Raw genomic sequence first — 27617 nt, 5'->3', positions numbered from 1 at the left:
CAGAGGGTGGTGGGTGTATGGAACGAGCTGCCGGAGGAGGTAGTTGAGGCTGGGACTATCCCAACGTTTAAGAAACAGTTAGACAGGTACATGGTTAGGACAGGTTTGGAGGGATATGGACCAAACGCTGGCTGGTGGGACTAGTGTAGATGGGGCATGTTGGCCGGTATGGGCAAGTTGGGCCGAAGGGCCTGTCTCCACACTGTGTCACTCTGACTCTCAAAGACACCCGGAGAAAACCCACGCGGTCACGGGGGGGGGGGGGGGGGAGACGTGCAAACTCCGCACAGACAGCGCCCGAGGTCAGGATCGAACCCGCATCTCTGGCGCTGTGAGGCAGCGACTCCACCGGCTAAAGTCTCACCCCCGCCCGCTCCCCCTTCGCTCAGCCCCCGCTGTCGGTGGGATTGTGGACGGGGGGGGGGGGGGGGGTGTGTAGAGACGGGGTGAGGTGTGGGGGGGTTCCCCCCTGGTCTGGTCTGTCGCTCCCCCTCTCCCCCCTCTCCCCCTCTCCTCTCCCCCTCTCTCCCCTCCCCCCCTCCCCCTCTCTCCCTCTCCCCCTCTCTCCCTCTCCCTCTCTCTCTCTCACCCTATCCCCTCCCTCTCCTCTCCCTCTCCCCCTCTCTCCCCCTCTCCCCCTCTCCCTCTCTCCCCCCCCGGCAGTGATGCGCTCCCGGCTCAGACAGGAGCGGCCAACGCGTCCAAACTCTTGTTAGTAACTCGACACTATGTTCATCCCCCCACATCCCCCCCCCACCCCATCAAACACCTTCCGCAGCCTCACCCAGGGGCTGCCCGGTTATAGGGGGGAGCGTGGGGGAGAGGGGGAGAGAGAGAGAGAGAGAGAGAGTGAGTGAGTGAGTGAGAGAGGCAGGGGGACAGAGAGAGAGCAGCGGTTCAGACACGCAGCTCCAGCGCCAGCGAACGCTCGACACTCAGTAGAAGGGGAATCCCACACCGTGACCCGAGAGGAGAGGGGAGAGGAACGGGGAGAGGAGAGAGGGGAGAGAGGAGAGGATAAGCGGAGAAAGGAGGAGAGGAGAGAAGAGAGGAGGGGAGGAACTGGGAGAGGAGGGGAGAGAGGGGCGGAGAGGGGAGGGGAGGAGAGGGGAGGAGAGGGGAGTGGAGTATTCAGTCACCAGCGCTGGCATCTCAGTGATCATTGATCTGCCACCAACTCGCCCGCCAGCCCCGCGCAATAAGTGGAGGGGAGAGGAGGACAGAGAATTGAAGTGAGCCCTGAATCTCCCCCTCACTCCCTCCCTCCCTCCCTCCCTCCCTCCCTACCCCCCTACCCTACCCTACCCGGCCCTACCCCGGCCCGGACCACACTGCGGGCGATGGTTCCCCGCCGGCTGAGCGGCTACAAGTTGGATGCCCGCGGACACAGCGCCTGGGACCGGCGACCGCAGCCAGCGCCCAGTAGCCAGTGAACATCCCATCCCATCCATCCCTCCCTCCTCCCCTCCCCTCTCTCTCACTCTCTCTCTCTCTCTCTCTCTCTCTCTCTCTCTCTCTCTCTCTCTCTCTCTCTCTCTCTCTCTCTCTCTCTCTCTCTCTCTCTCTCTCTCTCTCCCTCCCTCCCTCCCTCCCTCCCTCCCTCCCTCCCTCCCTCCCTCCCTCCCTCCCTCCCTCCCTCCCTCCCTCCCTCCCTCCCTCCCTCCCTCCCTCCCTCCCTCCCTCCCTCCCCCTCCCTCCCCCTCCCTCCCTCCCTCCCTCTCCCCGCTCCCCCTCCCCTCTCCCCCTCCCTCTCCTCCCTCCCCTCCCTCTCTCCCCTCCCTCTCTCCCCTCTCTCCCCTCCCTCCCTCTCTCCCCTCCTTCCCTCTCTCCCCTCCCTCTCTCCCCTCCCTCTCTCCCCTCCCTCCCTCTCTCCCCTCCCTCCCTCCCTCCCCCTCCCTCCCTCCCTCCCTCCCTCCCTCTCCCCGCTCCCCCTCCCCTCTCCCCCTCCCTCTCCTCCCTCCCCTCCCTCTCTCCCCTCCCTCTCTCCCCTCTCTCCCCTCCCTCCCTCTCTCCCCTCCTTCCCTCTCTCCCCTCCCTCTCTCCCCTCCCTCCCTCTCTCCCCTCCCTCTCTCCCCTCCCTCTCTCCCCTCCCCTCCCCTCCCCTCCCCTCCCCTCCCCTCCCCTCCCCTCCCTCTCTCCCCCATGACTTGTCAGAAGAAGTCTTGTACAACCCCGGACTAAACAGCAGCGCCGGAGCAAAACTGGACACCGCGGCCACAGGTAAAGACGCCGCCAGTCCCGTCTCTCTCTCTCTCCCCCCACAGCCGCTGCCTGTCCGTCCCGCTGCGTTACTCCGGCTTTCTGTGTCTGTGTTCGGTGTAAACCAGCATCTGCAGTTCCCCCTCTCCTCTCCCCCTTCCCTCCCTCCCTCCTCTCCCCTTCCTTCCCTCCCTCCCTCCTCTCCCCCTTCCTTCCCTCCCTCCCTCTCCCTTCTTCCCTCTCCCTCCTTCTCCTCTCCCCATCTCTCCCTCCTTTCCTTCCTTCCCTCCCTCCATCCCTCTCCCCCTTCCTTCCTTCTCTCCTCTCCCCCCTTCACTCCCTCCCTCCCTCCCTCTCCCCCCTTCACTCCCTCCCTCCCTCCCTCCCTCTCCCTCCCTCCCTCTCCCCCCCCTCACCCCCTCTCTCCCCCTCCATCCCTCCTTCCCCCCTTTCCTCTCCCTCCATCCCCCCTTTCCTCTCCCTCCATCCCCCCTCCCTCTCCTCCTCTCCCCCTCTCCCTCCCTCCCTCTCCCTCCCTCCTTACCCCCTCTCTCCCCCTCTCTTCCCCTCTCTCCCCCTCCCTCCCCCTCCCTCCCTCCCCCCCCCTCCCTCCCTCCCCCCACTCTCTCCCCCCACTCTCTCCCCCCACCCCTCTCCCCCCACCCCTCTCCCCCCACCCCTCTCCATCGCTCCATCCCTCCATCCCTCCCTCCCTCTCCCCCTCTCCCTCTCTCCCTTCCCTGTCCCGGGTCACTGGCGTTTGTGGGTCTGGGAGCGTTTATCAGCGGGACGAGGAGCCGCGGTCGCTGTGCGGGACAAGCCGGAGATGACAGCTCGGGGTCTCCCCCCCCCCTCCCCGCCGACTGTTCGCTCCCCCCCCCCCCTCCTCCTTCTCTACATTGACACACACACACAGACACACACACACACACACATAGACACACATAGACACACACACACACACACACACACACATACACACACACATGGACACACACATGGACACACACACACACACATAGACACACACATAGACACACACACACGACAGGGAACAGAGGGAAACTCCAACACTCAGAGGCACTTTATCCCCCAGCGCTGGCAGCTGAGCTGTGTGAATAATTGATCACTGCGATGCACGTTAGAGTTCAATCTCACTCGGCGGCCCCGCTCCCAGGTCCTACTTTATGAACGGCTGCCGTGTCCGGGTCTCATCGCTCCTCTCTCTCCCCACCTCCTCCCTCCTCCCTCCCCCCTCCTCTCTCCCCTCCTCCCTTCCTCCCTCCCCCCTCCTCTCTCCCCCCTCCTCCCTCCCCCCTCCTCTCTCCCCTCCTCCCTTCCTCCCTCCCCCTCCTCTCTCCCCCTCCTCTCTCTCCCCCCCTCTCTCTCCCCCTCCTCTCTCCCTCCCTCTCCCCCTATCCTCCCTCTCCCCCCCCTCCTCTCCCCCCCCTCCCCCAGTGCCTGGCACAGCTGACAGAGCAGAGAGTGAACCACAGTAATATAAAACAGATCCTGCCAAACAAGGTACCCCATCATTACTCTCCGTATCCGGGAGCTGGTGGGGTGGGGGGTGGGTCACAGATGCCCGGGCTGTCTGGCAGGGGCTGCCATTACTGCTTAGTGTAGCTGCCACATGAGCGGGCAACTTACCCACACCGAGAGACCCCACTCCAGGGAAACATTCACCAATGACACTGGAGCAAGAAGCTCGTGCCCAGCTGAGAGAGGGGCAGGCGGGCGATTACTGAGGGTACGCCCCTCCCCAACTCTCCCCCCCCCATCTACAGACTTCCCCAGAGCTAGGGCCCAATACTAGACTGAAAGGAAACCCTCTACCCCCAACACTCTCCTCAGCCGGGTCCACCAAACCCATTGGTCTCTTTTGGGGATTGGCTCCTTCCCATTGCCCCGTTTCAGCAAATGGCCCACTCTTTGTGTACCTCGGGCTCCCCCTCCCCTTCCCATCCCATCCCTCCCCTTCCCCCTCCCACGACTCCCATCCAATCCCATCCCTTCCCATCCCTCCACTATCCTTCCCATCCCATCCAATCCCATCACTTCCCATCCCTTCCCACCCCATCCCATCCCTTCCCATCCCATCCCTTCCCATCCCATCCCATCCCATCCCATCCCATCCCATCCCATCTCATCTCATCCCATCCCATCCCATCCCATCCAATCCCATCCCATCCCTTCCCATGCCTCCACTACCCATCCCATCCCACCCTATCACTTCCAATCCCTTCCCATCCCATCCCATCACTTCCCATCCCTTCCCATCACCCCTCCCCCACACCATCCCTTCCCTTCCCATGACTTATCTTCCCATCCCATCCCATCCCATCCCATCCCATCCCATCCCATCCCATCCCATCCCATCCCACCCCATCCCATCCCATCCCTCCCCATCCCACCCCTCCCCTTCCCCCTTCCACCCCTCCCATCCCATCTCATCCCACCCCATCTCATCCCACCCCTTCCCATCCCTCCCCATCCCATCACATCCCATCTTATCCCATCACTCCCCTTCCCCCTTCCACCCCATCCCATCCCATCCCACCCCACCCCAAGCCCTCACCCCCATCTCCCCTCTGGAGAAGTCCCTACGCTGGTGGCCCCTTCACCCATTGCTCGCGATCACCATGCAACCCGTTGCTGGGGAAGCCGCTGTGTGCATTTGGCCTGGGGTTTGTGACGTGCGCTGATTTGTATTTGAAGTGTCTGAATTGTAGAGGCCGGAGTACCGTGGGCAGTAGATCTGGGGCAGACTGCAAGCCCTGTGATTGTTCTATTCAAGAGGGTGAGAGGTAATGGAAATAATGTCTTTCTGAACAAAACTGAATCGCTGTGATCCCTGGCAGCGAGCTCTGATGCTGACTGACCAGGTGTGCCCAGGTACCTGACGGGTAACATAAATGGTCATCATCATAAATGGTTCGGCGGGAGCGTTTAATTTCCACACCCGTCTCCAAACCGGTTGCACTCTTTAGAGAGTGGCTCCCATAAAAGACCATCTCTCCTGCCCGACCAACGCCACTCAAAATATCATTCAGCATTTACCCCCCCATGCCACTTTGAGAGTATTTAGACAGTTCTGGTGGGTGAGAGGTAGAGGGGTACAGACCGTGTGTAGGCATTTGGGGGGTTTACTTTAGGAAGGAACTGCAGATGCCGATTTACACCGAAGACAGGCACAAAAAGCTGGGGTAACTCAGCGGGGCAGGCAGCATCTCTGGAGAGAAGGAATGGGTGACGTTTCTGGTTTGAAGGAGTGTGTCCACCCGATAGGTCACCTATTCCTTTTCTCCAGAGATGCTCCGCTGAGTTTTGTGTCTATCTTCTGGAGATCAGTTCAATTTGGCACCCTTTGTTGATTATTACGGGTGTCAGGGGTTGTGGGGAGAAGGCAGGAGAATGGGGTTAGGAGGGAGAGATAGATCAGCCATGATTGAATGGTGGAGTAGACCTGATTTACCGAATGGCCTAATTCTACTCCTGTCACTTCTGACCTGAGAGGCATTGCGGTCAGCACGCACATGGTGGGCTGAAGGGCCTGTTCCGTCACGTGGCTGTGAGTGCGCTGGGCGTTGGTTCAGATTAACGGACAAAGGGAGGATTATCTACAACTAAACCAAATATTATTGCTCACAGTATCACTGGGGTTTATATTGACTGGATGCCTTGAAGCTGAAGCAGAGCAATGTCAGGCTGATGGATGACACTTGTACGTTAACAAACGCTTACAAAAGATCTTATAAAAGATTGCACGTGTATTTGTGTGGCAAGATTTCATATGGGCGCCCAATAGACATTGCAGTCATCGTGCGGTGAGGTGTGGGATGGAGGGGGTGTGTGGTGAGAATTTGTAAACTTTAGGCGTCCGCTGAAAGAATCGTACTTATGAACGTGCGGCACGGTGGCGCAGCGGTAGAGTTGCTGCCTCGCAGCTCCAGGGACCCGGGTTCGATCCCGACCACGCACGCTGTCTGTGTGGAGTCTGTGCGTTCTCCCCGTGACCCGCGTGGGTTTTCTCCGGGCGCTCCGGTTTCCTCCCACACTCCAAAGACGTGCAGGTTCGTAGGTTAAGAAAATAACTGCAGATGCTGGTACAAATCGATTTATTCACAAAATGCTGGAGTAACTCAGCAGGTCAGGCAGCATCTCGGGAGAGAAGGAATGGGTGACGTTTCGGGTCGAGACCCTTCTTCAGACTGAAGAAGGGTCTCGACCCGAAACGTCACCCATTCCTTCTCTCCCGAGATGCTGCCTGACCTGCTGAGTTACTCCAGCATTTTGTGAATAAACAGGTTCGTAGGTTAATTGGCTCCGTTAAAAAAAAATTTAAAAATCGTCCCTGGTATGTGCAGGATAGTGTTAGTGTGCAAGGATCGCTGGTCGGCGTGGAGTCGGTGGGCCGAGGGGCCTGTTTCCACGTTGTATCTTTAACGTCTAAAGTCCTAACGAATGAATTGAGTCAAGAGTATTTTATTATCATAATGTCTGGATACGGAACAATGAAATTCCCACTTGCAGCAGCACAACAGGTACGGAAACATAGAACTCAGTAAAAGTCAGTCTGAAGAAGGGTCTCGACCCGAAACTTCACCCATTCCTTCTCTCCCGAGATGCTGCCTGACCTGCTGAGTTACTCTAGCATTTTGTGAAATAAATACCTTCGATTTGTACCAGCATCTGCAGTTATTTTCTTATACTACTCAGTAAAACCCTTAATAAACAACAATAAATTATTCAGTGTGCATGTATGCATGTATGCATGTATGCATATGTGTATGTATGTGTGTGTGTATATATGTAGTGTAAGAAAATAACTGCAGATGCTGGTACAAATCGAAGGTAGACACAAAATGCTGGAGGAACTCAGCGGGGCAGGAAGCATCTCGGGAGAGAAGGAATGGATGACGTTTCGGGTCGAGACCCTTATGCATGCGTGTATGTGTGTGGAAATATAACACCGACAAATAAATAGACAAAACATTACCCTCCCATCCCACTTACTCATCCCAATACAAACCTTGAAGCATTTGACTCCTGCAGCCAACACCCATGTTATGAGTCTGTGGCAACAACCTTCACTTTTTATATTTTAACTCTATTTGCAGAGAGAGGCTGTCTTTGGAGGAAGGATGTAAATGCTGTAGTGAGGGTGAAGAGGTGTGCACATCTATGTTCAGAAGTGATAGGAGCAGAATTAGGCCATTCGGCCCATCAAGTCTGCTCCGCCATTCAATCATGGCTGATCTATCTCTCCCTCCTAACCCCATTCTCCTGCCTTCTCCCCATAACCCCTGACACCCGCACTAATCAACAATCTATCTATCTCTGCCTTAATGATGGCCTCTGTGGCAAAGAATTCCACAGATTCACCTCCCTCTGACTAAAGAAATTCCTCCTCATCTCCTTCCTAAAGGAACGTCCTTTAACTCTGAGGCTGTGCCCTCTGGTCCTAGACTCTCCCACTAGTGGAAACATCTTCCACGCATCCACTCTAACTGGGCCTTTCGCTATTCACTATGTGGCTTAGATTGGAGTGTGTTAGCTGTCATGAGAGACTGGACAAACTTGCACTGTGATCTCTGGAGCGTCAGAGTTTGAGGGGTCACCTAACAGAAGTAGATAATATTAGAAACCCAGAAACAAAGAAAAATAGGTGCAGACGAAGGCCATTCGGCCCTTCGAGACAGCACCGCCATTCAATATGATCATAGCTGATCATCCAAAATCAGTACCCCGTTCCTGCTTTCTCCCCATATCCCTTGATTCCGTTAGCCCTAAGAGCTATATCTAACTCTCTCTTGAAAACATCCAGTGAATTGGCCTCCACTGCCTTCTGTGGCACAGAATTCCCCCACGAAATTATGAGAGGTGGTAGATAATCAGAATAGACAATAAACAATAGACAATAGGTGCAGGAGCAGGCCATTCGGCCCTTCGAGCAAGCACCACCATTCAATGTGATCATGGCTGATCATTCTCAATCAATACCCCGTTCCTGCCTTCTCCCCATACCCCCTGACTCCGCTATCATTAAGAGCTCTATCTAGCTCTCTCTTGAATCTTTTGCTCAGGTGGGAATGTTGAAGACTAAAGGTTAAAAGTGAGAGTGAGGAAATTCAAGTGAAATTTGCTCGATTGTATTACACTCACAGGGAAGCTGACGGAAGCCGACACAATAGTAATATTTAAGATGCATTTAGATGGGAGGAAGAGGGATACAGAACATGCACAGGCAGGTGGGATTAATTTGGCAATCATGGTCAGTATGTAAACGGTGGGCCGAAGGGCTGTATTGTACTGTATTGGTCCTGTGCTGTAACGTTATGTGACTGTCATATGTTGAAAGACTGGAGCAACTAGGCTTGTATACACTGGAATTTAGAAGGATGAGAGGGGATCTTATCGAATCAGGTTATTAAGGGGTTGGACACATTAGAGGCAGGAAACATGTTCCCAATGTTGGGGGATTCCAGAACCAGAGGCCACAGTCTAAGAATAAGGGGTAGGCCATTTGGAACGGAGATGAGGAAAAACTTTTTCAGTCAGAGAGTTGTAGATCTGTGGAATCCTCTGCCTCAGAAGGCAGTGGAGGCCAATTCTCTGAATGCATTCAAGAGAGAGCTAGATAGAGCTCTTAAGGATAGCGGAGTCGGGGGTATGGGGAGAAGACAGGAACGGGGTACTGATTGAGAATGATCAGCCATGATCACATTGAATGGTGGTGCTGGCTCAAAGGGCCGAATGGCCTCCTCCTGCACCTATTGTCTATTGTCTATTTTCTATTGTGATCTATTTAGGTTCTATGAGATTTTGAGCCAGATTCTTCTTCAAACATAGCTTTTCTGATCATGGAGTCAAACAGCGTGGGAACAGGCCCTGCCCACACAGACCAACATGTCCCGTCTACACAGCGTTTGGCCCATATCCCTCTAAACCCGCCCTATCCATGTGCCTGTCTAAATGTTTTTTAAACATTGTCTCAATTACCTCTTCTGGCAGCTCGTTCCATAAACCAACCACACTTTGTGTACAAAAGGTCTGCCTCAGGTTCCTATTAAATCTTTTTCACCCCTCACCTTAAACCGATGTCCTCTGGTTCTTGAATCCCCTACTCTGTGTAAAAGACTGTGCATTGACCCTATCTAGACCCCTCATGAGTTTTGTACCCCTCTATAAGATCGCCCTTCATCCTCCTGCGCTCCAAGGAATAAAGCCTTGGACGTGCTCAACCTCTCCCTGTAGCTCAGGCCCTCGAGTCTTGGCTGAGTTACTCCAGCATTTTGTGCCGATCTTCGGTTTAAACCAGCAACTGCTGTACCTTCCTACAATAGACAATAGACAATAGACAATAGACAATAGGTGCAGGAGGAGGCCATTCGGCCCTTTTGAGCCAGCACCGCCATTCAATGTGATCATGGCTGATCATTCTCAATCAGTACCCCGTTCCTGCCTTCTCCCCATACCCCCTGACTCCGCTATCCTTAAGAGCTCTATCTAGCTCTCTCTTGAATGCATTCAGAGAATTGGCCTCCACTGCCTTCTGAGGCAGAGAATTCCACAGATTCACAACTCTCTGACTGAAAAAGTTTTTCCTCATCTCAGTTCTAAATGGCCTACCCCTTATTCTTAAACTGTGGGCCCTGGTTCTGGAATCATCTCTGCAGCCATCCCAGATTAACGGTATCTCTCTTACAACAGGGTGACCAAAGCTGGACACAGTACTCTGAACGTGGTCTCACCAAAGTCCTGAACATGACCTCCCAGTGGGGTGGGTGGGATAAGATAGGAGATACCTGGACCATTTTGTATAAGCAAGGTACTGTGCTATTCACTGGTGAAACATCATGGAACAGATGAAAACTAATGAAGGTTAACTACACTCTGGCAGATTGCTGACTCATTGACCGTAATCCTAGGTTACGATGACTGATTAACCTAAAAGACTCTAGCAATTTTCTTTATTTCTCTTTCTTTGATTGAACCAGTTTTATTCCAATTTAATTCAGCATTTCAACAAAACAAGTTCTATTTATTTCTCCAATCGTTGCCATTTTTGCGCAGCTGGAGTATATTTCTGGTCAAAGTTGCCATAGTCATTCATGATTTTCATCGTACTGATATAAACGTTAATGCAGGCGGCTGGTAAAGGATACTGCAGGTTATTTTAGTTTTAGTTTAGAGATACAGCGTGGAGACGGGCCCTTCGGCCCACCGGGTCCGCGCCGACCAGCGATCCCCGCACATTAACACCATCCTACGCCCACTAGGGACAATTTTTACATTTACCGAGCCAATTAACCTCAAACCTGTACGTCTTTGGAGTGTGGGAGGAAACCGAAGATCTCGGAGAAAACCCATGCAGGTCACGGGGAGAACGTACAAACTCTGTACAGACAGCACCCGTAGTCGGGATCGAACCCAGGTCTCCGGCGCTGCATTCGCTGTAAGGCAGCAACTCTACCGCTGCGCCACCGTGACCGCCCCAGTTATGGGTCAGTTACAGATATGGGCAGAGAAATGGCAGACAGACTTTAATGTGGGCAAGTGTGAGGTATTGCCTGTTGGCAGGTCAAATGTTAAGGGAAAGTAAGCAGTTCATGGCAGGACCCTGATCAGCATTGACACGGTGGTAGACCTGCTACCTCACAGAGCCAGAGACCCCGGTTTGATCCTGACTATGGGTGCTGTCCGTACGGAGTTTGTACGTTCTCCCTGTGACCACGTGGGTTTTCTCCAGGATCTCCAGTTTCCCCCCACACTCCAAAGAAGAACAGGTTTGAGGAACCTTCTTCAGTCTGAAGAAGGGTCTTGACCCGAAACGTCACCCATTCCTTCTCTCCAGAGTTGCTCAGCCTATCCCGCTGCGTTACTCCAGCATTTTGTGCCCATCTTTGGTTTAAACCAGCATCTGCAGTTCCTTCCTACAGGTTTGTAGGTTAATTGGCTTTGGTAAAAATTGTGAATTATCCTTAGTGCGTAGGATAGTGTTAGTGTGCGGGGATCGCTGGTCGTCGCGGACTCGGTGGGCTGAAGGGCCTCTTCCTGCGCTGTATCTCTAAAGTGAAGATGTACAGAGGAGGCCTGGGACCCCTGTCAATAGCTTCCTGAAAATAGCAACGCGTAGATAGAGTTGTAAAGAAAGGGTATTGGAAAATAGAAAATAGGTGCAGGAGTAGGCCATTCGGGCCTTTGAGCCAGCACTGCTATTCAATATGATCATGGCTGATCAACCAAAATCAATATCCCATTCCTGCTTTCTCCTCATATCCCTTGATTCCGTTCGCCCTAAGCGCTAAATCTAACTCTCTCTTGAAAACATCCAGTGAATTGGCCTCCACTGCCTTCTGTGGCAAAGAATTCCACAGATTCACAACTCTCTGGGTGAAAAAGTTTCTCCTCATCTCAGTCCTAAATGGCCGACCCCTTATTCTTAAACTGTGTGACCCCCTGGTTCTGGACTCCCCCAACATTGGGAATGTTTTTTCCTGCATCCAGCCTGTCCAATCCCTCAAGAAATGTATATGTTTGGAACGCCTGTATGGAATGCTTGCCTTCAGCGGTCAGGGCACTGAGTATAAGATTCAGGAAGTCACGTTACAGATTTATAAAATGTTTGTTCAACTGCATCTGGAGGATTGTGTGAAGTTCTGGTCGACCCTGTTACAAGGAGGATGTGGAGGCTTTGGAGGGGATGCGCTAGAGAGTTGTCAGGATGCTGCCCGGATTAGAGGGTATTAGCTATCAGGAGAAGCATGTCGGAAATAGAAACTGCAGATGCTGGTTAAAATCGAAGGTAGACGCACAATGCTGGAGTAACTCAGCGGGACAGGCAGCATCTCAGGAGTGAAGGAATGGGTGACGTTTCGGGTCGATTCGACCCGAAACGTCATCCATTCCTTCTCTCCAGAGATGCTGCCTGACCCGCTGAGTTACTCCAGCATTGTGTGTCTACCAGCTGTCAGTGGAAGTCGGACAAGCTTGGACAGTTTTTCCCTAGAATGTCGGAAGCTAAGAGGAGATCTGATTGAAGTTCATAAAATTCTGAGGCATAGATAGAGGAGACAGAAAGAATCGTTTTATATATGATGGTGACGTCTAAGAGGCTTTCAGGTAAGCACATGTGCAGTGAATGGCCAGGTATAAATTAAATGCAGGAAGATGGGGTTAGTTTCATCTAGCTTGATGCCCGGCACAGACCTTGTGGGCAGAAGGCCCTGTTCCCCTGCAAACACTGTTCTATGTGCGGTCTACGTGTTGGATGTGTTTAAGTGACGGCACGGTGGCGTAGAGGTGGAGTTGCTGCCTTGCAGCGCCAGAGACCCGGGTTCGATCCCAACTACGGGTGCTGTCTGTACGGAGTTTGTACGTTCTCCCCGTGACCTGCGTGGGTTTTCTCTGGGATTTAGAAGGATGAGAGGAGATCTTATCGAAACGTATAAGATTATTAAGGAGTTGGACATGTTCGAGGCAGGAAACATGTTCCCAATGTTGGGGGAGTCCAGAACAAGGGGCCACAGTTTAAGAATAAGGGGTAGGCCATTTAGAACTGAGATGAGGAAGAACGTTTTCAGTCAGAGATTTGTGAATCTGTGGAATTCTCTGCCTCAGAAGGCAGTGGAGGCCAATTCTCTGAATGCATTCAAGAGAGAGCTAGATAGAGCTCTTAAGGATAGCGGAGTCAGGGGGCATGGGGAGAAGGCAGGAACGGGGTACTGATTGAGAATGATCAGCCATGATCACATTGAATGGTGGTGCTGGCTCGAAGGGCCGAATGGCCTCCTCCTGCACCTATTGTCTATTGTCTATCTTCGGTTTCCTCCCACACTCCAAAGACGTGCAGGTTTGTAGGTTAATTGGCTTGGTGTAAATGTAAATTGTCCCTAGTGTGTGTAGGATAGCGTTAGTGTGCGGCAATCGCCGGTCGGCGTGGACTCGATGGGCCGAAGGGCCTATTTCCGCACTGTATCTCTAAACTAAACTAAACTATACTAAAATGGGCCAAAAACAGGATCTTGTAACCTGAATGATTCAATGTCCACTTACCTCCAGTTTAACCATTTATCTCTCACTTTTTACTTTTCATCCTTTGGTTTCCTGATGTCGGGGTAAAATCCACAATTTACCACCTTGCTTCGGTGAGTTAGTTTGGAGATTTGCAAATTTGGGAAAGCTTATTTTGGGAAAGATTGCATGATTTGTTGAACTTGGTGATTTTGCCGAAGTTATGTGTTCCAGTCCGATTATCGATGTACAGATATCGAGGTGTACAAAATCATGAGAGGAATGGATTGGACTGAGGACATAGGTTTATGGTTGGGGGGTGGGGGAGATTTAATAGGAACCTGAGGGGTAACTTCTTTTACACAAAGGGTGGTGGGTGTATGGAACGAGCTGCCGGAGGAGGTCATTGAGGCAGGTACTATCATAACATTTAAGAGACATTTGGACAGGTACATGGATGGAACAAGTTTAGAGGGATATGGGCCAAGCGCAGGCAGGTGGGACTAGTATAGCTGGGACATGTTGGCCGGCGTGGGCAAGTTGGGCCAATGGGCCTGTTTCCACGTTGTTTGACTCTCTGACTCAATGAATAATTTTGGATTCATGAAATTGAAAGGATCCTGTAACGTGATATATTTTCTGAAAGAAACGTTTTATGTTCACGTCAGTAAAATGTGTTGGACAGAATCCGGCTTCGTTCTTCTTGCTCCGTGTTGCTTGTGCTGGAGTAACTCAACGATCAGGCAGCATCTCGTGAGGACATGGATAAGCAACGTTTCAGGTCAGGTCCCTTCCTCAGTCTGAAGAAACGTCACCCATTCCTTCTCTCCAGAGATGTTGCCCGTCTCGCTGAGTTGCTCCTGCATTTTGTGTCGATCTTCACTATTAAAATGGCCAGAAGTTCATCTATAAATATGCTGGAAAATTAGAAAAGGTTTAGGAGAAAAGGTACATGTTCTGTTGTGCTGCTTTTGTGCTGTAAGAATGTAATTGTTCTATCTGGGACATATGACAATAAAACACAAAAAACTGGGGTAACTCAGCGGGTCAGTCAGCATCTCTGGAGTGAAAGGAATGGGTGACGTTTCTGGTCGAGACCACTTCTTCAGACCAGAAACGTCACCCGTTCCTTCGCTCCAGAGGTGCTGCCTGCCCCGCTGAGTTACAATACAATACAATACAATATACCTTTATTGTCATTGTACGGGGGTACAACGAGATTGGGAATGCGCCTCCCATACAATGCAATCATTTAATTAGCTAGTCAGTATTAATTTAAACAACCCAATGAAACAAATTGTAACAGTTTTAAAACAGAATAAAGTGCAAGTAGATCTGTGCCGGTTCACTGTGCGATGTGACCATCCGGCTCAGCAGGACCGGTTCATGGCAGCTATGGCCCTGGGGATGAAGCTGTTCCTGAGTCTGGAGGTGCGGGCGTAGAAGGCCTTGTATCGTCTGCCCGATGGTAGAAGTTCGAACGGACTGTTGCAGGTGTGTGAAGAGTCTTTGTGGATGCTGGTGGCTTTTCTGAGGCATCGTGTGTTGTAGATGCCCTCCAAGGCTGGTAGCTGTGTTCCGATGGTCCTCTGAGCTCTATGGACTGCCCGCTGAAGAGCTTTCCTCTCTGCCTCCGTGCAGCTGAGGTACCACACAGGGATGCCATGTGTTAGGATGCTCTCTATGGTGCAGCGGTAGACTCCAGCATTTAGTGTCTATCTTCAGTGATAAACCTGCATCTGCAGTTCCTTCCTACACATGACAATAAAGCCCTCTTGACACTAATGATCATTTTTCTGATGTTTCCGCTGGCTTCCTTGCCGAGCCGGGGGCAGGAGATTGGGAGAACACACATGGAAATCCCAGGCGCCAGACTATTGTATTATCACGCAGCCTTGTCTGTTTGCTCGGGAGCCCATCCACAAACATCCTAAAGCAATCTCCTCTCTCTCGTAGTGGTTGAGTCACGAGCCTTGCCTGGGAAAGGCAGCAGTTGCACATTCCCAGGGCAGAGGGCGCTGGTGCTGAACAAATCAAGAAGGGTCTGAAGACCTATCCAGTCTGAAGGAGGGTCTCGACCCGAAACGTCACCGACCCCCTCTCTCCAGACATGCTGCCCGTCCCGCTGAGTTACCCCAGCACTACTTGACAATCTTCGGTTCAAACCAGCATCTGCAGTTTCTTCCTACACAAAGGTCTTGCCATCAATTGTTCATCTTCCCCTTCACAAGTTCATAAGACACTTACGAGCGGAATTAGGCCATTCGGCCCCAAAGAGTCTACTCCGCCATTCAATCCTGGCTGATCTATCTTTCCCTCTCAACCCCATTCTCCTGCCTTCTCCCCACAACCCCTGACACCCTTACATTTGACCTCCCAAGGGCAAGACCTCACATTCGTCCGAAGAAGGGTCTCGACCCCGAAACGTCACCCATTCCTTCTCTCCAGAGGTGCTGCCTGTCCCGCTGAGTTACTCCAGCGTTTTGTGCCTGCCTTCTTTGCTTTAGATTTTCGAGATACAGCGCGGACCAACTGAGTCCACGCCGACCAGCGATCACCCTGTGCACTAACACTATCCTACACGCACTGGGGACAATTTATAATGTTACCAAAGACAATAAACCTACAAACCTACAATCTCCGTACAGACAGCACCCGTAGTCAGGATCGAACTCGGATCCCTGGCGCCGTGAGGCAGCAACTCTACCGCTGCGCCACCATGCCGCCCAGTAAATAAAGAGTTATTCCGGCACTTTGTATTTCAGCCACCTAGTATTTCATTGCTGCACTGAAATTACTTCTGAGATTGCTGTACAATAACAGTGACTAAACTCCAATTATAAATTAAATTTATTGTCTGTGAAATGAGCTTGGGACATTGTGAAGATGAAACACCGGTTCCCTTCTTTTAAATTGCAACGTGCAGGACTTAAACTAACTCGCTGTAAAACCGAACCCCAGATTTATTTCTCAATAATGTATCCCTGCCGCTCCTGCCCATTTGCCAAGTTATTTTAATATTTTCAACATTTATTCCATTAGGTCATTTGGAAATCTTTCCGTACAATCTTTATCATATGTCATCTGGGAATACATATAAATTATGCCGTCGTTTAGCTACTTCTTCAAAAGAGCTGCAGTCCATTAACGAGGCTTGAACAGCATTATCCCCATGCAGACCGACGGACACTGATAGTTTGCAGTGCGGAGCTTCCAAGGATTGTCTATTAGGCTCATTGATCTTTCTCCAACGTTTTCCTCCTTTCCCAAACTTCACGGGTACACTGGAGGCAGACACAAAATGCCGGAGTAACTCAGCGGGACAGGCAGCATCTCTGGAGAGAAGGAATGGGTGACGTTTTCGGGTCGAGACCCTTCTTCAGACTCTTTCACGGAGACACTACTCAGCTAATTCCCAGCAGTTTGCTTTAGGCGTGGTCTGGAACCTGTGCTTTTGTAAATGGGTCGTCCTTTTCAGAGCAATATAAAACTTTAAATTGGAGGAACAGCACCTCATATTTCGCTTGGGCTGCTTACAGCCCAGTGGTGCGAACATTGACTTCTCCAACTGCAAGTAACCTTGCTTTCCTTCTCTCTCCATCCCTCCCTTTCCCAGTTCTCCGACCAGTCTAACTGTCTCCGACAGAAGGATGAGAGGGGATCTTATCGAAACGTATAAGATTATTAAGGGGTTGGACACGTTAGAGGCAGGAAACATGTTCCCAATGTTGGGGGAGTCCAGAACCAGGGGCCACAGTTTAAGAATAAGGGGTCGGCCATTTAGAACAGAGATGAGGAAAACTTTTTCAGTCAGAGAGTTGTAAATCTGTGGAATTCACTGCCTCAGAAGGCAGTGGAGGCCAATTCTCTGAATGCATTCAAGAGAGAGCTAGATAGAGCTCTTAAGGATAGCGGAGTCAGGGGGTATGGGAAGAAGGCAGGAACGGGGTACTGATTGAGAATGATCAGCCATGATCACATTGAATGGCGGTGCTGGCTCGAAGGGCCGAATGGCCTCCTCCTGCACCTATTGTCTATTGTCTATTGACTACACTTTATCTTTTTGCTTTGTTGTTGTTATCTTCTCCCAGCTAACCATGATCTATTCTACATTTTCCCTGCTCTCCATCCCCTTTGTCCTATTTTCACTCCTTACACTTCCTTATCACTGTATCTCCCTCCCCCCTGACATCAGTCTGAAGAAGGGTCTCGACCCGAAACGTCACCCATTCCTTCTCTCCAGAGATGCTGCCTGTCCCGCTGAGTTACTCCAGCATTTTGTGTCTATCTTCAGTGTAAGCCTTTCCATGCGGAACCTTATCCTAATGCAGATGTTTGGGCGGCACAGTGGCACAGCTGGTAGAGCCGCTGCCTCACAGCTCAAGGGACCCGGGTTCAATCCTGACCTCGGGTGTGGAGTTTGCATGTTCCTCCCGTGACCGCGTGGGTTTCCTCCGGGTGCTCTGGTCTTCCCCCACATCTCAAAGACCTGTGGGTTTGTAGGTTAATTGGCCTCTTAGATTCCCACTGGCATGGAAGGCATTTAGGTTAGTGTCACGTGCACCGAGATGCAGCAAAAAGCTTTTTTGACATGTGAGAAAGTGGGATAGCATAGAACGAGTGCACGTGTGATCGCTGGTCGGTGTGGACTCGTTGGGCCGAAGGGCCTGTTTCCGCGCGATGTACCGCAACTAACATGAAGCAAGTTCCCTCATTTTTACAAATGTAAGATCCCAAGATATGAGACATCATCTAATAAGGACGTAACAATATGTTTTGATTGGTAGAATACAAAACACAAACTAGGTTCCTACAGTTCAAGTCAACTAAAAATTGTTTATAACAACTATAAACAGAAATATGAGCCACAACAAATTGTATCTGATTTGTGTATAAATATTAAAAGGATGAGATTGAAAGAATGGTGGAGTTGCAGCCTCACAGTGCCAGAGACACGGGTTCCATCCCGACTGCGGGCATTTTCTGCACGATGTTTGTACGTTCTCCCCGTGACCGCGTGGGTTTTCTCCGGGCGCTCCGGTTTCCTCCCACATTCCAAAGACCTACAGGTTTGTAGGTTAATTGGCTTCGGTACAATTGTAAATTGTCCCCAGTGTGTGTAGAATAGTGTTAATGTGCGGGGATCGCTGGTCGGCGCGGACTCGGTGGGCCAAAGGGCCTGTTTCCCTGCTGTATCTCTAAACTAAATTAAAATTGAAGTTTAATCACTGTTATTGTGTAGCAATCGCAGAAGTAATTTCAGTACAGCAATGAAGTACCCAGGTGGTTGAAACACAAAGAGCTGAAGTAACTCAGCAGGTCAGGCAGCATCTCTGGATGACATGGATGGGCGTAGTTTTGGGTCAAAACTGTTCTTCAGGCTGAAGATTGGTCCCCCCGACCCAAAACATCACCCATTTATGTCTGGGGCAGACACAAAATGCCTGTAACTCAGCAGGACAGGCAGCGTCTCAGGAGAGAAGGAATGGGTGACATTTCGAGTCGAGGCCCTTCTTCAGACTAATTTTGTTTTCAGACTCGATTTTGATTTGTACCAGCATCTGCAGTTTATTTCCCTACCCATTCATATCCCCCAGAGATGCTGCCTGAGCTGATGACTTATACCAGCATCAGGAATCTGCAATTCCTTCTAACTCATGATCGGTTCATTTGTTTAGACTTTCAACATTACTTTCGACATACAGCGTGGAAACAGGCCCTTCAGGCCACCATGACTGTGCTGACCAGGGACCACCCCTGTACACTAACACCACACACTAGGGACAATTTACAATTTCACCGAAGCCAATTAACCTACAAACCTGTGAGTCTTTGGAGTGTGGGAAGAAACCGGAGCACCCGGAGAAAACCCACGCAGGTCACGGGGAGAGAACGTACAAACTCCGTACAGACAGGCACCCGTAGGCAGGATGGAACCCGGGCCTCTGGCGCTGTGAGGCAGCAACTCTACCGCCGCGCCACTGTGCCGCCCAATGCAGGTAAAAGTGGTTGATCTGGCTTCTAAGGATTCAATGGATTAGCAAGGTTTGGTGTGAATGAAGCTAACCTGGGCAAGGCCACCGAGTAATAGTCACAGCAATAATAGTAACAGTAATAGTCACAGTAATAGTCACTGAGTAATGGTCACAATTCTGTGGAACAGGCTCACTACAAATATGGACACAAAATGCTGGAGTAACACAGCGGAACAGATCGATGAACAAACACCATCCCCCTTGATGTCTCGTTCTCACACCTCACAGTTCCTTATCACTGTGTCATTCTTTCCTCCGTGACTCACGGTCTGAAGAAGGGTCTCGACCCGAAACGTCGCCCATTCCTTCTCTCCAAAGATGCTGCCTGACCCGCCAAATTACTCCAGCATTTTATGTCTACCTTCAGTGTAGATCAGCATCTGCAGATCCTTCCTACTCACTACAAATATAAATGGCTTGGTTAGAGATACAGCATGGAAAAGGACCCTTCGGCCCACCGAGTCTGCGCCAACCAATGATCGCCCATACACGAGTTCTGTTCCACACATTTACAGAAGCCCGATTAACCTACAAACCTGCACGCCTTTGGAGTGTGGGGGGGAAACCGGAGCACCCGGAGAAAACCCACGTGGTCACAAGCTGAACGTACAAACTCTGTAGACAGCACAGGTAGTTAGCATCAAACCCAGGTCTTTGGCGCTGTAAGGCAGCAACTTCACCGCTGCGCCACCGTGCGGCCAAACGGAGCTGTGGAGGACTGGTTTCTGATGGTCTGTGATATACTACCACTCCTTGCTTTGCTGCTATTGACTCAGAATGGGCTGAGTACCTTCAGGGTCGTATTTCACATCTGCAAGATGTTGAGTCTGCCATCTGCTCAGTCCCGGCTGTGTGTAGGTGCCCGAAACTGTGTCCAAACCCCTTCCAGACTGCTTGGCTCATGTACTCTTTTTGTTTGTCCTACTATTCAGTTTAGTTTAGTTTAGAGATACAGTGTGGAAACAGGCCCTTCTGCCCACCGAGTCCGGGCCGACCAGCAATTTACAGGACAATTCACCAAGGACAATTTACAGAAGCCAGTTAACCTACTAAATTGATTTATTCACAAAATGCTGGAGTAACTGAAGAAGGGTCTCGACCCGAAACGTCACCCATTCCTTCTCTCCCGAGATGCTGCCTGACCCGCTGAGTTACTCCAGCATTTTGTGAATAAATCGATTTGTACCAGCATCTGCAGTTATTTTCTTATATTATTTAACCTACTAAATTGCATGTTTTTGGAATGTGGGAGGGAACTGGAGACAACTGCATTGTCTTTCCGCTGACTGGTTAGCATGCAACAACAGCTTTTTACTGTACCTCGATACACGTGGGTGGCTCGGTGGCACAGCGGTAGAGTTGCTGCCTTACAGCGATTACAGTGCCAGGGTCCTGGGTTCGATCCCAGCGCTGGGTGCTGTCTGTATGGAGTTTGTACGTTCTCCCCGTGACAGCTTCTCTCCGAGATCTTTGCTTTCCTCCCACACTCCAAAAACGTACAGGTTTGAATGTAAATTGCCTTGGTATTTATGTAAACATTGTCCCTAGTGTGTGTAGGATAGTGTTAATGTGCGGGGATCGCTGGTCGGTGCGGACTCGGTGGGCCGAAGGGCCTGTTTCCGCGCTGTATCTCGAAACTAAACTAAACGTGACAATAAACTAAGCTCAACGTACCCAAATGTTGTGGAAATCCACAATTTCCAGCTGATTTAGCGAAGACAAATGTAAAGGCATGACTGAAGATTAAATTGCCATTTTTCAAGTTGCAGTAGCAGGTATTAAATGGTGCGGGCAGGATCTCTGCAGTGTAGAGTGTAGTCTGCAGCTGGACACTGTTTCCAATCAAGGATCTTATAGAAACATATAAAATTCTTAAGGGATTGGGCAGGCTAGATGCAGGAAAAATGTTCCCCATGTTGGGGGGAGTCCAGAACCAGGGGTCACACTTTAAGAATAAGGGGTACGTTATTTAGGACTGAGATGAGGAAAAACTTTTTCACCCAGAGCGTTGTGAATCTGTGGAATTCTCTGCCACAGAAAGGCAGTGGAGGCCGATTCACTGGATGTTTACAAGAGAGTTAGATAATTGTAGCTCTTAGGGTTAACGGAATCAAGGGATATGGGGAGAAAGCAGGAACGGGGTACTGATTGTGGATGATCAGCCATGATCATATTGAATGGCGGTGCTGGCTCGAAGGGCCGAATGGCCAACTCCTGCACCTGTTTGTTTCTACGTGTCTAAGTACTTTCTCCATCTGCAGAAACTCACCGAAGCTTCACGAAGCGACAGTTTTAAACGCTGTTCTGATCGGTTAAATTGCCCACATCTATTTGGCCGCCGATTTAGCAATGCATTACAATCTCGATCTCGCGGAAAGCAAAGAGGTAAACTGTCATGAAAAGTAGAAGTATCACTATGGTTACCGGGGCGTTTAACGAAAGTCATAGCATCAGCAGAGATATTGTGAAAGGCTCACGGTATACATTCTGCAAGAACTCGTTCTCTAATGCTGTCAGACCCTTCCAGCAAATTGCCATCTAATTTTGGAAACACTTACTGTAATATATATATATTTTTTGTAGGGAGCAGTGGAGGGGAAAAAAATACCAATATTGCAAATTTTCTTTTGACAAATTAGCGAGTTATAATATCTTTAGATTGCACGCGTATCAGTTGTGCTACAGTTTATAATCAGTGAGGATAACATTCATAGAAACATAGAAACATAGAAAATAGGTGCAGGAGTAGGCCACTCGGCCCTTCGACATCATTCTGTTCAGTCCGAAGAAGGGTCCCGACCCGAAACGTCGCCCATCCCTTCTCTCAAGAGATGCTGCCGGTCCCGCTGAGTTACTCACTCCAGCATTTTGTGTCTATCTTCAGTGTAAACCAGCATCTGCAGTTCCTGCCTACACAAGATTCTGCTGCATTCAGTGACACTGTACCTTAACAGGTGACTTACATATGCAGTGACTTACAGTAATACTAGTTAACAGGCACTTTGGGTCAAATTGCCCAATCTGACCAACATGCCCCATCACTAGCCCCACCTGCCTGTGTTTGCAGGTCACGGGGAGAACGTACATATATTACAGTAAGTGTTTCCAAAATTAGATGGCAATTTGCTGGAAGGGTCTGACAGCATTAGAGAACGTACAAACTCCTTACAGTGCAGCACCCGTAGTCAGGATCGAACCTGAGTCTCCGGCGCTGCATTCCCTGTAAAGCAGCAACTCTACCGCTGCGCTACCGTGACCTGCGTGGGTTTTCTCCGGGTGCTCCGGTTTCCTCCCCACACTCCAAAGACGCGCAGGTTTGTAGGTTAAATAGCTTGGTATAATTGTAAATTGTCCCTAGCGTGTGTAGGACTAGTGTGCGTGGGGTGACTGCTGGCCGGCGCGGACTCAGTGGGCCGAAGGCAGGGGTCGCCAACTGGCCTGTATTAGCCGGGACATCCCGTATTTTGGGCTAAATCGGTTTGTCCCGTATGGGACCGCCCTTGTCCCGTATTGGTAGGGGGTTGCCAACTTCCCTATGGTATGTTGGCATTCATAGCAAGAAGATTTGAGTTTAGGAGCAGGGAGGTTCTGCTGCAGTTGTACAGGGCCTTGGGGAGGCCGCACCTGGAGTATTGTGTGCAGTTTTGGTCTCCTAACCTGAGGAAAGACGTTCTTGCCTTAGAGGGAGTACAGAGAAGGTTCACCAGATTGATCCCTGGGATGGCGGGACTTACATATGTGGAAAGACTGGATAGACTGGGCTTGTACTCGCTGGAATTTAGAAGACTGAGGGGGGATCTTATAGAAACATATAAAATTCTTAAGGGGTTGGAGAGGCTAGATGCGGGAAGATTGTTCCCGATGTTGGGGGACTCCAGAACCAGGGGTCACAGCTTAAGGATAAGGGGGAAGTCTTTTAGGACCGAGATGAGAAAACATTTCTTCACACAGAGAGTGGTGAGTCTGTGGAATTCTCTGCCACAGAAGGTAGTTGAGGCCAGTTCATTGGCTATATTTAAGAGGGAGTTAGATATGGCCCTTTTTGCTAAAGGGATCAGGGGGTATGGAGAGAAGGCAGGTACAGGCTACTGAGCTGGATGATCAGCCATGATCATATTGAATGGCGGTGCAGGCTCGAAGGGCCGAATGGCCTACTCCTGCACCTATTTTCTATGTTTCTATGTTTTCCTCACTCCCAAAGAAGGGACAAAGGGTGACGTCACCGCCCCGCGCCCCACGTGACCTCGCCCAGCCAGCGGCCACGTGCTCCTGCTCCACCAATGGCGGCTGCCATTGGTGGAGCGGGAGCACGTAGCCGCTGGCTGGGTGAGGTCACGTGGGGCGCGGGGCGGTGACGTCGCCCTTTGTCCCGTGTTTGGGAGTGAGGAAGTTGGCAACCCTAGCCGTCGGGCCTGTTTCATAGAAACATAGAAAATAGGTGCAGGAGGAGGCCATTCGGCCCTTCGAGCCTGCACCACCATTCAATATGATCATGGCTGATCATTCAACTCAGTATCCCGTACCTGCCTTCTCTCCATACCCCCTGATCCCTTTAGCCACAAGGGCCACATCTAACTCCCTCTTAAATATAGCCAATGAACTGGCCTCAACTACCTTCTGTGGCAGAGAATTCCACAGATTCACCACTCTCTGTGTGAAAAAAAACGTTCTCATCTCGGTCCTAAAAGACTTCCCCCTTATCCTTAAACTGTGACCCCTTGTTCTGGACTTCCCCAACATCGGGAACAATCTTCCTGCATCTAGCCTGTCCAACCCCTTAAGAATTTTGTAAGTTTCTATAAGATCCCCCCTCAATCTTCTAAATTCCAGCGAGTACTAGCCGAGTCTATCCAGTCTTTCTTCATATGAAAGTCCTGCCATCCCAGGAATCCCAGAATTCCGCGCTGTGTCTCTAAACTAAACTAAACTAAACTAAACTAAACTAAACTAAACTAAACTAAACTAAACCAAACTCCTAAAAAAAAAAGTGCTTCCTTGGTTCGAAGTCTCTTCTTTCATGGAAGACTCTACCCTGGGGAATCTCTGTGTCTCTACCCTGGGGAATCTCTGTGTCTCTCCCCGGGCATCTGACCCAACATGACCCCGCCCTTCCACAGAGCATCACAACTGCAGAAGCTGCGAGCTTTCAATCCTCTTGTTACAAAATCGAAAGTCTTTGTTTAAACGAGTTTACGCTGGGTGACTAAACATGGGCCTCGAAATAAATCTGAGAGCAATGGTCTGTTTACATTCGCCAGCCCGGCTTTGAGTTCAAATTGTTGAGTTCGCAAAGCTTCAACTCGCTGGGAATCAACAAAATTTTCTCGTCTTGCAATTCCGACAGGCCGTAACACTTCATTAAATCTTCGTAATTGTATCCCTGCCGCGACAAATATTGTCCATTTGACCGGGGTATTGACTGATTAAACCACTACCGACATAAACAGTTCCCATCTGATTGGAAATCTATTGGTCTCTGGACACCGATTCGGCCTTTTGCTGGTGTAAACATTTCCTTTCTCGTTGCGATCAACAGAACTGAGGATTTTAATTCTATCAACCTTGCAGTCGAGGCAGGGGAGCGTGGTTGGAGTGTAAGGGGTGAGACCAGCGGAGGCAAGGGTGCAGAGGCTTTGTAGCCAGTCCCACCGCGAGGCTCCTGAGGGGAGCGGGAGTCTAAAGGCAGGCCCAAAGGAGGGCAACCAAAGAACTTGCCAACGCCGCCGAACGGAGCAGTCACTGGCTGTGGCTGAAAAGAAGAGATGGTGTCTTCGCTGCCACGTGACCATCTAGAGGCTAACCATAAGACACACACCCAGGTCTGGTCACCCTGCCTCGACTGAGGGTGTCTTGTGATAAAAGGCCGAAACACCCAGTGATGTTGAGGTACACAACTGAAGATGTGTCTGAACCGTAGCAACATCACCTGGTGGTCACCCCCAAGAACAACACCAGTCAATTGTAGTGCAAACCTTAGGGATTGTAACATCCAGTCCTACTAATCAATCTCCCACTGAATTATTCCTGTTTGAACAGCTTCATCAGTGCTTCGTGGAGTTTAAACTCTCGGCTTTCGAGGTACAGAGCAGAACCAGGCCCCTCGGCCCCCCGAGTCCGCACCGACCAGCGATAGAAACATAGAAAGTAGGCGCAGGAGTAGGCCATTCGGCCCATTGAGTCCGTGCCAACCAGCGATAGAAACATAGAAAGTAGGCGCAGGAGTAGGCCATTCGGCCCTTCGAGCCAGCACCGCCATTCAATATGATCACGGCTGATCATCCGAAATCAGTACCCCGTTCCTGCTTTCTCCCCATACCCCCTGATTCCGGTGGCCCTTAGAGATATATCTAACGCTCTTAGAGATACAACGCAGATACAGGCCCTCTGGATCTCCCCGTACACCAGCAGTGTCCCACACTAGAAACAATTTACAACTCTTTGGAGAGTGGGAGGAAACCAGGGCCCCCGGAGAAAACCCAGGCAGTCACTGGGAGAACGTGCAAACTCCGCACAGACAGCACCCGTGGTCAGGATCGAACCTGGGTCTTTGGTGGTAACTCTACCGTTGTGCCACCCCATTTGAAAGTATTAATGAAGCATGAGGGTAACTGTTTTATACACAGGTTGCTGGATCCTTCAGCAGGTCAGGCAGCCTATCTGGAGAAAATGGGGAGGGAATGTTTGGGTAGGAAGGAACTGCAGATGCTGGTTTACACCGAAGAAATGCACAAAATGCTGGAGTAACTCAGCAGGACAGGCAGCATCTTATGGAGAGAAGGAATGGGGGACGTTTTTGGGTCGAGACCCTTCTTCAGACTTTGGGGTCAGGTCTGGCGGAATGGCGGGACTGTCATATGTTGAAAGACTGGAGTGACTAGGCTTGTATACACTGGAATTTAGAAGGATGAGAGGAGATCTTATCGAAACGTATAAGATTATTAAGGGGTTGGACACGTTAGAGGCAGGAAACATGTTCCCAATGTTGGGGGAGTCCAGAACAAGGGGCCACAGTTTAAGAATAAGGGGTAGGCCATTTAGAACTGAGATGAGGAAAAACTTTTTCAGTCAGAGAGTTGTAAATCTGTGGAATTCTCTGCCTCAGAAGGCAGTGGAGGACAATTCTCTGAATGCATTCAAGAGAGAGCTAGATAGAGCTCTTAAGGATAGCGGATTCAGGGGGTATGGGGAGAAGGCAGGAATGGGGTACTGATTGAGAATGATCAGCCATCATCACATTGAATGGCGGTGCTGGCTCGAAGGGCCGAATGGCCTACTCCTGCACCTATTGTCTATTGTCTATTGAAACGTCACCTATTCATTTTCCTTAGAGATGCTGCCTGACCCGTTGAGTTACTTCAGCATTTTGTGTCTACCTTTGGTAAGAACCAGCATCTGCAGTTCCTGTTTATTACAAAGTGTAGTTGCTTTGCAAGGTCTGATAGGTTCCATGATGGCTGAGATGAGGACGTATGATGGCTTTGATGTCTTCTGTACAGGGTAGCAGCCCAGTGTGAAAATGTTTGCAGAATATTCTCGGCCGCACCAGAGAAACACTGGTACTTTGTTGTTAGTTGTGTAATTCTTAATTGTGTGCACGTTCTCAGCAATTGAAAGCCTTCAGTGTTGCCGACAAAACTTCTTTAATTCCTTAGGTTATTGTCACGTGTACCGAGGTACACTGAAAAGCGTTTGTTGCCTGCTATCCAGTCAGTGGACAGACAGTGCATGATTACAGTCGAACGAACCTGGACAGCACAGGTTTAGTGGGATACGGGGCCAAACGCAGTCAGGAGGGGCCAGTTCATAAGTTCTAGGAGCAGAATTAGGCCATTCCAGCCATCAAGTCTCCACCGCCATTCAATCGCGGCTGATCTATTTTTCTCGGGGTCTCTGGCGCGGTGAGGCACCAACTCTACCGCTGCGCCACCGTGCCGCCACTAAGAAGTGTGGCGTGTGGAGATCTCTGCATTAGTTCGTGTTGAACTTAATTGGCTTCTGTAGATCGTCCCGAGTGTGTTGGGTAGAACTAGCACAAGGGATGATTGCTGGTCGGCACGCTCACAGTGGGCCGTGGGGCCTGTTTTCCGCGCTGTACCTCTAAACTAAACGTACCGATTAGGTGAAGCCCCGCGCTCACTTCTACGCCCCGCTCTCTCTCGGCCTTGTTTAGTCCATCGATTCGTGGTTGCAGTTTTTCCCCTGTCGATCCCATTCTCCTGCCTTCCCCCCATTGTAGATGGGGCAGGTCGGTCGGAGTGGCCAAAGATCAGAATCAGAATCAGAATCAGAATAGCCTTTATTGTCATCCAAACAAAAAACAAGTCTTTTGGACGAAATTCCATTACCCACAGTCCAACAATAAGAGCA

At 50.6% G+C, this 27617-nt stretch overlaps 1 protein-coding gene across 1 annotated transcript in view; it reads left to right on the top strand.

Moving 5' to 3' along the window:
• Nucleotides 1-2146: 2146 nt before the first annotated feature.
• nrtn (neurturin) overlaps nucleotides 2147-27617 on the top strand; it is a 92443-nt gene continuing 66972 nt past the window's right edge. The window contains exon 1 of the mRNA XM_078423516.1: nucleotides 2147-2220. The gene's annotated coding sequence lies outside the window, so the exon portion shown is untranslated. The remainder of the gene's footprint in view (nucleotides 2221-27617) is intronic.

The sequence above is a fragment of the Rhinoraja longicauda genome, chromosome 28 (assembly GCF_053455715.1).
Source record: "Rhinoraja longicauda isolate Sanriku21f chromosome 28, sRhiLon1.1, whole genome shotgun sequence".
Classification (NCBI taxonomy): domain Eukaryota; kingdom Metazoa; phylum Chordata; class Chondrichthyes; order Rajiformes; family Arhynchobatidae; genus Rhinoraja; species Rhinoraja longicauda.
Note: the sequence above shows the minus strand (reverse complement) of the source record. Positions and strands in the feature narration are given on the sequence as shown.